Source organism: Gavialis gangeticus, unplaced genomic scaffold, assembly GCF_001723915.1.
Source record: "Gavialis gangeticus isolate Ggan-Ray unplaced genomic scaffold, GavGan_comp1, whole genome shotgun sequence".
Taxonomy (NCBI): domain Eukaryota; kingdom Metazoa; phylum Chordata; order Crocodylia; family Gavialidae; genus Gavialis; species Gavialis gangeticus.
The window spans coordinates 80,107,903-80,118,110 of NW_017729033.1; positions in this window are offsets into that span (position 1 = coordinate 80,107,903).

Below are 10,208 nucleotides of genomic sequence, written 5' to 3' on the forward strand. Positions count from 1 at the left end.
GGTCTGGTGTATCCTCCGCCCTCATCTTCCCCTTCCCCCAAGGCGCCTAGATATTTAATATGAATAATGCAGAGGTTCTGTTTTCTTGTAACATTCAGGGGGAGAGCCACTGTGTATTTCTCAGTTACTTGCAGTGGTGGTAACTGTGTACTATGTATTTTACTAATCAAGCCATCAGCAGTACATCTTGAGTTTCACACACACATAGATTCACACTCTCTTATAAAGATTATTTTAAGACAGCTCCTTTTAAACAAAAATTACCGATTTAAAAATAATTGCTTCAGCAAGGCTATAAGAAACTGTTGCCTTAAGGAGTATGTTCAGCTGCATAACACCAAATCTGATTTGGACTGCAGGTGGCAGTAAAGATAAAGATTTCTGCTTTTATTTTTACTGTTTTCATTGTACATTGTACTCTGATACTTGGATTGGCCAGCACATATTTATAGATATTAAACATTTCTGGAGGTATGCTGCATAAAATATATTGTCAGGTCAATGAAATCGTTTGTCGAGATTTATCTGCAGATCTAACTTCTTCACATGACAGTGCAGAATTGGAAGACATGTCCATCACTCATTTACTTAAAGTAGCTTGTGGATAATGAATCTCATAAGCCAGGCTTGCTTCTGCTGGGTCATCCACTCCAGATAAGAGCAACATTTAGTTCTTCAGCTGGATTAGAAGGATACTTTTATAGATTGCCACACAATGAAATGTTATTTTCATACTTCGTCTTAGCCATTTCTGAGAGGCCAAGTTCCTTTCACAAAAAGACCAATGGGATTTTTTAAGAAGGAAGGAGGTTTATACTTTTTCCATTCATTTGTCTTGGGAACTGCTTGGCAGTTAGGCTTAAATGGAAAACTTAGGTAATTTTCCTTGTGCTAAGGGGCAGTGAATCTTGTATAAAAAGAAGGAAAAAGAGCGACTTGCATTCCTAGGACAGCTGATGTCTAAATCTTTCTTACAGTGCCCTAATTAACATGTTCATTTCTGAGAACAAATCTTACATGTTTTCCCTCAGAGGCCTATTGCTTAATTAAAATCTGTAAATTAGCTTAGCTCTGCAAACCTGAAATAGATATTTACAGTTAAGAATATAACTTTTTGTTAAGAAAACAAGGCAAAGAAAAGATAATTTATTAATTTTTACTTTGATAACAGTGAGGAAAAATTCTCCTAATTGGTATCTTTCAACCAGTAAAAAGGGCTACCCCAGTGCTTCACAGACAGAACAATGCACAGAGTATGACAGTGATATAACTTTAGGATTTTGACTTTGTTTCTGGTGCTAGCGGAGATGGATCTCACAGTACTAGGTTGTTCTCTACTGATTTCTGTAAGCAACAGAAAAAGCTTGAAGAGCTTTGCCACCTGTTATTTTCATGCCCTTTTTGACCAAAATTCTGCCAGTGTAAACCATATCTTGGGAAAATAATGGTGGGGAAATACAAAAGGAAAATGAGCTTTGCTGGGGAGGAAAGAGGCAATGTACAGAACTGTGTGGGACCTCAACAGACCTGAACTGCTTTGCAGGACATTTATCAATTGTAATATTTTCCTTTCCTTTCCTGTTCATCCATCCATTTTGGAATTTCCCCCCAAAAAATGAAATTCAGAAAATGTTTTGCATCAATTGATATGTTTGGTTTGATAAAATCAAATCATTTTGTTCTGATTTCAAACTTTTTAAACTTTTAATATTTTATTTTGACAAGTCATTTCTAAATGAAGATTTAAAACATACTTTGCTGTAAGTATCAAAGAGGAACATTTCATTTCAACTGTTTAGGTGAAATTGTCAAAAGTGACACAAACAGTTTATTTTGGATGGTAACTTTTTTATCAACATGATTTTTCAACAAAAAATTTCAACTAACTCTCATAATATCCTAGGAATTGGATCATACCAGCAGGCAAAATATCAACGGATGTTTTGCCTTGGCCTGTTACTAAGCAAAGGTCCTTTTCAGTTAGACATAGGGACAGATCCTAAGTGATGTAAGCTGGTATTTACTCTTTTAATGTAAGCATAACTTCACTACTATCTACCAGCTGAAGAACTATCAATACAGCCAACCACAGTTACTCATTATAGAATGGCTACTTGGATTATAGATTGAGCATAGGAGACATCATGTGGGAGAACCTGAAAATACTGTTTCCTAAGTCTCAGTTTAGCAAAGCATATTGGCATGTGTTTTAGTCCATCCCTATTTAACTAAATACTGAAATACTAATTTAACCGTAGGCAGGTTTGTATGTATTGTGCTCACCCAACTTTTAATGACTTGTACTGTTATTATTAGAAAGGCACAGTTACCATATTGACAAGATCCAAAGTATAACGTAAATCCTGCTATTTAAATAAGGGACTGTGACATAGCTGGGTACATACTGGTTTATTTTTAGCTTCTCACCCCACCCCCAGACAGACAACCCCCTCTGTGCACCAGCCAGCATGCCTTCCAACCTGCCAAACCCCACATCCCGCAGGTGCTCCTAGTGCCAGTTTTACTGGTGTTTGCTGATACCAGGGTGGGAAAGAGAGCCTCCCCATCCACCCATGGACCCTGTGAGCCCTCTTAATCCCACCAGACCTCTCCTGGATCACACCAACCTCCGAATCCCCCTGAGGTTCCCATTAGGCCCCCCAAACCCGCCACAAACTCTGCTTCCCCTCAGGCCCCTGATCCCTCTCATGGGCCCCACTTGCTCTCCTGATCCCTCCCATGCACTCTGCTTGCCCCAGTGTTCCCCTCAATCCCCCTGTGGACCCCGCTTGCCCCCCAGTCTCTCCCAAGACCCTGCTGGCTCCGCCAATCTCCTTGATCCCACCCCCTGTAGATGCTGCCTGACCTCCTAGACCCTCTGATCTCTCTTGCAGACACTCCTTGCCTTGCAGTCCCCCCATCCCCTCCCAAAGACCCTGCCTGCAACCCCAAGTCTTCTCAGGGCCTGTTTGCCCCCCAATACCTCCAAGCCCCCTCCCCTGCTAGCCTCCCCATCCAGACATACTTTAGATTAGGTGGCCATTTTTAATTCAATCTAACCTTCCCAAGTATCTGCACACAGCCACAAACAAATAAAGTGGAGCTCATTTTTAACATTATTTCAATGTCTTTAAAATTTCCAATAACCTTACTTTTAAAGCTGTGTATTTAAGGTGTCAACAAATCTCAAAAAATAAAGAATGAGAACAGGCTTACTTAGATTATTTTGAGAATACTCAAGTACAATATCACAGGAATAGGATAATATCCTAAATTTACCCATGTAAATACCCATGTACAGTACCATAGTAATGAGGTCTAAAACAAGTATTATTCCTTATAAGGGCATACTGAAAAAAGCAAAAAGGAGGAAAAGCATAAAGGCACACACTTTGTAATGCCACTGAAGCTGAAGTGACTAGTGGCTGCTGAATGTGCCAATGTGCATATGTTGTCTATGTAGTTTAGTCAGTGTTTTATCATTAGTCTTCTCTGGGATTATATTTCTTTTATTAGAATGAAAGCAATACAAATGATCATTCTTTATTATTGCGATCACATCTGTTTTGAGTTTAGAAGTTGTACCCAACCACAGTAGCGGGCAGAATGGACTTATGCAAGCCGAGGGTCACACATATGGGCACCCTTCCACGTTAGTGTGTGTATCTAGAAACAGAATACGATTAGCCTGTTTATGCTTTCCGACTCTCATTTATGCTGAATACAGACTACAGCCTTCTGAATGGCATCTGCTGTAGCCTGAATTATTGCCAGACTGAAAATAAAAGCGGTTGCTTTCTTTAGATAAACAAACCTGCCCTGTGGACTTGGCACCAATGAATTTCCACAAGGGGCTACCACTGAAGCATTCCTTTCCAAGCTTCTACCTACAGTACAGCACTCCCCAAATGCTGTCTTCAGAGGGAAATTTCATTCACTGAAAACATAGAAGAAACATACACACACTGTCGGTGATGTCCTAGATTTACTTTTGGTAAGCCCTATTTGCTGTACAGTGGCTGCATCTACCAAGACACTTACTGAGCAGTAGCTCACTCCTACTGTGCAGTAATATTGCTGGGCTCGAATCATGATGCGACACTACTGCACAGTAGTAATGAGGTACTGCTCAGCAATGCCAGTTACTGCGCAGTCATTTAGTACTTGGTTATGCAAATACTAAATGACTGCTCAGTAACAACTGCTCAGTGGGAGGCTCATGTTGTGTATCTTGTCATGCCAATTTGTGATCATCTCAGACCACTATTTTGACAAGAAATCATTGCTGGGAAGTGTTACTAGAGTATTAATTAGTTTTTAATTCAGAAATCTCTTCCAGGAACAGGGCCTGCAGTATTTGTTTTTCTTGAACACTCCCTTGGTTGTCATCTTTTCTCATCAACAACCTCAAGCCTGTTTTTAGTAGTGCTTCCACTGTATGGAGCAGCCTTGCCTTTCCTGTGCATCATGTCCTCTTTTCCTCCAAATCCCTTCCTCAGCATATGTTGCTTTTAAACAGTGCCCTGGCAATAGTGAAATCTGGCTTCATCTGCTTTCCTTCTTATGATGGGTTACAATACTAAAGGGCCAAAGCAAATAAATAAACTGAAAGATAAATCTGAAAGAAAAAAAATGGACTGATCTGTCATCATTATGACAACATTTTTTCCAGTGTGGATTTTCTTTCTGTTTTCCCTTTCTTATTGTTTTCCATCCTATTCTTCCCTTTGCCTTCACACCAATTCATTTTTTCCTATTATATTAATCATTTGAGCATGTAAGATACAGTCCTCAGGACAGGGACTTTAACCTCCTCCTTTTCATAGAACTGTACTCTGTGATAATGCCATATGACTAAAAGTAAATGTTGGTAGATTTAATTTTTTTTGGATACCAATTAGCAAATAGATTCTTTTTCAACTTAGGCTAGCTCGATTGCTGTTAATAAAAAAACCTCTGCTGAGCTGGGTGGGCACATCTACATGAGACGCTTAAGGTGTAGTAGACTAATAACACTGCACAGTAGTGTGTCAGGCAGAAAACATGCTAATACGCTACTGCATAGTACTATTAGGCTGTACAGTGTCACTGAAAAACCCTGCACCGATGCTACTGCATTTAGTTAGTATTTCATTAAGCAAGTACTAAACTAAATGTTCAGTAACCATTGCACATTAATGAAAGTGTAGATATGACTAGTGAATATTGGATCAGGTCCATAGTTTCTATCCCATTCTATTTCTCAGTCTTATTTTTAATTATCCCTGATCTCTGCACCACAGACATTTGACCACAGCTTTATGAGAGAGATCCTTATGTACAGTATTAATTGTTATTTAAGTATTTCGTAACAAATCTACAGCTATAACAAAAGGTAAAAAGTTTAATGCTACTTTGCCACTGAAACTTTCAAGAGTTAATTGCATCATTTTTGTTTCCTAAAACATAAATTATTAAAAAAAAAATTGGACACAGCCCTGGATACAGTTTTCTGTCACTTTTTTGATTTTTCATTAGAAGAACAAAACCAGCTATAGATAGGGTTCAGATATTACTTATAAACCAGGTTAGAAACCATGGACTTCAGTATGCTGCTAAGAGCATCTAAAATGTGACAGTGTAAATTCTAGCATTGTAATATGGCAAGGTTTATCAGACTTTTCAGAAGAGCTTTTTTAGGATTAAAAAATTATGAATTTTCTTAAGCCCGTCTATTAGAGTGTAACATGTATTTATAGTACCCTCAGGTTCTACACAATAAAAATGGTTAAAACCTTTAGTCCTTTTAGTAGTTCACAGTTTTATTACAGAAGTTATTTTGTAGATTTTATGCTTAGAGCAAGGTCAGTGTATTGCACTGTATAAATTATTCTAAGTAATTGCTCAGTTATTTTATAGCTTAGTCACAGGATTTTTTATTATTAAACTTAGCCTTTTCTTTAAGGCCGGGAAGAGAAGGGCACTATAAATCACATGGCAGCTTGCCATTTGGGGTTTCAGCTTTACCTGTGATAAGGATTTAATAACAATCTGGCCCAGACACCAGTTCCCTCTCAATTACCTTTCCACATGGGCATTAGTTCACACTGTTTATTAAAAACTCCCCTTGTAGTTGTTTTAATGGAGTGTTTCAGATTAATGGCCCCCATGGAGTTTAACTTCATTGCACTTCATTAAAGCTAGATTGTACAAAAGGTTACTTCAATGAAATCCAGAATTCAACCCTAAATCTGTATGGATTTTTTTAGAAAATGTGATAAAATTGCAATGCCAATTCCTTGAGATTAACAGGGCAACATCCTTTTTAGTCATTAAGGTGCAAAATATGGATGCTTGTTACATATTTGATTGCAGACTGATATTCAGATTTCATGAGATTAGAAGGTAAAAGCAATTTAATGGTATATGATCTATACCATTAGATGGGTAGAATTTTTTTAATGGTTGGAGACCTAAGAGAAGTCTTAAAAGTTTTGTGGAGTTTCCCTGGATGTATTTTGGGGGAAAACCATTGTCTGTTTAGAATGCAAGAAATCCCCCATATTTTATAGCACAAAATGGAAATGTTTCTGATAAATATTCCTCTACTTGGCCTGTTATATTTCTAAGTTTAGCGGTTTACTTTTGGCAGTGCTCATTGATTGTTTTATATCCATTGTTCAGTTAAACACACATTTTTGTTTTTGGGATTAAGCTGGTTTATAAAGAGCTAAAAAAAGAATTTTGGGAGTGGTTTCCTTTTAATAAGGCTTAAAAAGGAATGGTGCAGAAAAGCTTCAGTGGGAGTAGAGAAGTAAGTTAGTTTGACATAAAGTGGAGGAGTAAAACGGAAGAATCAGAAGCACTCTGAAAAGTGCTCTGGAAAGTGCACATTTACAAAGGCTGATGTCCCAGGAAATAGAAGAGAGAGACCAAATGTTCTGGGCTTAGGAAACAGTTATTCCTGACTAGAGCAGGCTGACAGGAGGAATTTGCAAAGCACAGTCAGTGGAAATTCAGAATAAAGACTGTCATGAACTCCATTTACAGTACAATGAATTGAAGAGATCTGAATGTGCTTCGAAAAGAAACCTTGTGGGGGAAAATTTGCACTTGGATATCTACTGTATAACAAGGATCAGTGTGTAGAATTAGAATAAATTGGGACATGGAATTTAAAGAATTTTGTTTTCTTCAGAAAGGTAATTTAAGAGAGCCATTTCAGTTAATTTTAGAATTCAAATGTTATTGCAATAGATAAGGACACAATTCTGCAAGGGCTCCATACACTTTCAGGAATATTTCTATCTGTTTCAGTATACTTGAGAATATATTTTATATAGTATTATTTGTTTCCTGAGTGGTACCCAGGTGCCCCATTCATGTACAGGGCACTGTGCATTAAATGATATGGTCCCTGCTCCAAAGTCCCTCCCCCAAAGACTGGTTTAAGAGAATATGCAACAAAGAAGTATAAGGAAAAGAAAGGAAGTTGAAGGTATTAATAACTAACTGATATTAAGCTTTAAATAGACTACCCATGTGTACACATAATTTGGAATGTGTACACTGAATGCTCTCTTAAGTGATTATTCGGTGACAGGTATAAATAGCTTTTTAAATAAAGGGCAAGATGGAATTGTATTCAGTGATCTTAGTCCTTGACTCTGGACAAGTTTTATTTGGCTCAGGGCTTGAGAGAGCTAGGTGAAAAGATGGCATTGTGTTATGTTTTGTGTCTCCAATTCTGGGATCTGGCCCAGTTCAGTCCCTGTGAGAATATATTTGTATCCTGGCTGGTAAAGGTTACCAAAGAACTTTTGTGCCATCTGTTACAATAAGCAGAATCCTATTTCACTCTGCACATTCAAAAGGCAGGTATCCAGCTGCATATCTGCCATTTTTGGCACTTACACTCAGTTAGCAGTCCTATTTCACATGCTGTATGGAGGCGCACGTGCAGTAGGTTGCAAGCTGGTTGGGCATGGATCAACATAAGTCCCAAAATCATGTTCAGGAAAAACCCCATGATGAGTGGGTGTTAGACAGTGGAAGTGGAGGAGTATCCCTTGCTTTAGTCTGGTAGTTTAGAATGTAGGCACTTGTCTAGGAAGTGGGAGCCTAGATTATAGACTCCCCTTAATCAGAGGGAGTTTGCATCTACATCTTTCCTCCTTCCCAGAACAGCTCTTTAACCACCAGGTCCAAGGTCAGGTGTCTTTTCTCGTTCTCCTCTTAAGATCTGGGCAACCATGAAAGGGGGATGCATGAGGCCAGGAAGAAGGGAACAAGCCAGAGGGTGAGTGACTTGGTGAAATGGCTGCTGCCCTGGACCCTGACTATAAACAGGGCAGAGCTTTTACCACTCTATCCATTCCAGCCAATGAACATGAAATGCAAGGTGCAGGAGCTGCATACCTGCGTCATCAGGAAGAAAAGTATTATGTGGGCCCAGTAGCTGTATGTCTCCACACCACACATGTAAAAGGACTGCAAATTCTGTTTAAGGGCCCAGAGCAGCAGTTAATGTCCGGGTGATACGTGGCTCTGTAAAGTGTAACAGGATACTGCTGTCAGTTTACTTAGCAATTTGAGATATGACTGCAGCAAGTGTAAACATTCCTGGTTCAATTTAATCTGGCTACCAAGGGTAATCTGGTACCAAGGTCTATGAAGCACAAGGGGTGTGGCTTTGGTGTGTGACCTAGGGTACTTCGGCAGCTAGGGTGCCTATAGATGTGCTTGTTCACATTCTAGTTAGAACTTGTTGGAGAAAACTTAATGAATTGACTGTTCCATGTTTTAATTAGAATGCTCCAGTGTCCACCATACATCACATGTATTAAGACGTCACACGTTTCCAAATGGTCATGGAGGTGCTTTGTCTAAACCTCATTGAAGCCACATGTGCCGCTAAGCCATGCAGGGACATAATACATGTGACAGTGAGCTGTTTTGATTAGATCAGCTGTCTGGGAACTGCTCTAACTAAAATGTACCCCTCCCCCTTCCCACATGTGTATAGGCAGATCTAGGTTGCACTGGATCATCACAGCTATTGGTACTCAAGCTAGTTAGATTGTAGCACGTGTAAATAGTACCCAAAATGGTTTTAATTACTCACTCACTCAGTTTCAGCCTAGACATTGCTTGAGGATTAGATAAAGCACAATAGCGCTCTGCCCTGATCCCTTTTATTGGCTACATACCTTACAGGTTAATCTTTACCTGATAATTAGAGCCAGCTTTACAGCTCCATTGTGCTGTTTGAAGCCCCTTCCCTTTACAAGTTCTAGTTTAAGGGGTCTGTATGTATGTGTGGGAACTGAGTAAAAGGCTCCTTCTATCCAACAATGTACATAAACTTGTTAGTCTTTTCTATAATTTTTCCATCTATAAAATAAAATGCCACCTTGATTCATGAAATTCTGTGAATTTGCCATGATTGCTCTGATTTTTCTTGCTCATTTGGCGAGCTATGTAATAGCTTTTCTTATCACTGTTCTTTTTGTCATTTTTCAGTTTAAGACATATTTTAAGGATAAATCTAGCAAATTCTTGCAGACAGAACTAAAAAAAATGTTTTAAAAACAACACAATTTGGAGGTCCTTTCACTTTAATTGAAAAAAAAATAGAGCCTCAGGTTTTGCTTGTGTAACATGTGAGGCAAATTCTCATGTATTTCTCAAAAGAACATGTCAGGTAAATTATATCCTCAGATATATTCATGAAATCCCTTGCAAATAAAGGGAAGTGATTCTTCTGCTTTATTTGGCACTGGTGAAGCCAGCACTCACATGGAGTACTAAATCCAGTTTTGGGACCCACACTTCAAGAAAGATGTAGACAGATGGAAAGAGTCTAGTGGAGAGTGATGAGAATGAGGAGAGGCTTGTGAATCATGACATGAAGAAAGGCTAAAAGAACTAGGGTTATTTAGTTTGGAGAAGAGAAGGCTTGGGGAGGGGCTTGGGGAAGAGGATTTGATAACAGTCTTCAAATACCTGAAGATAGATTATACACAGGAGGAGGAAGATAGACTTTTCTCTGTAGCCATAGGGAACAAGATTAGGAGCAATGGTCTTAAGCTTCACCCGAGGAAATTTAGGTTGGAGATGAGCAGAATTTGGGGTGCTTTTACGTGTGCTCCGGGGGTGGGGATGTTTTAATTAGAGCGGTTCTGAGAGCTGCTCTAATTAAAGCACCCAGTGTGTCTTGCGTATCAGTG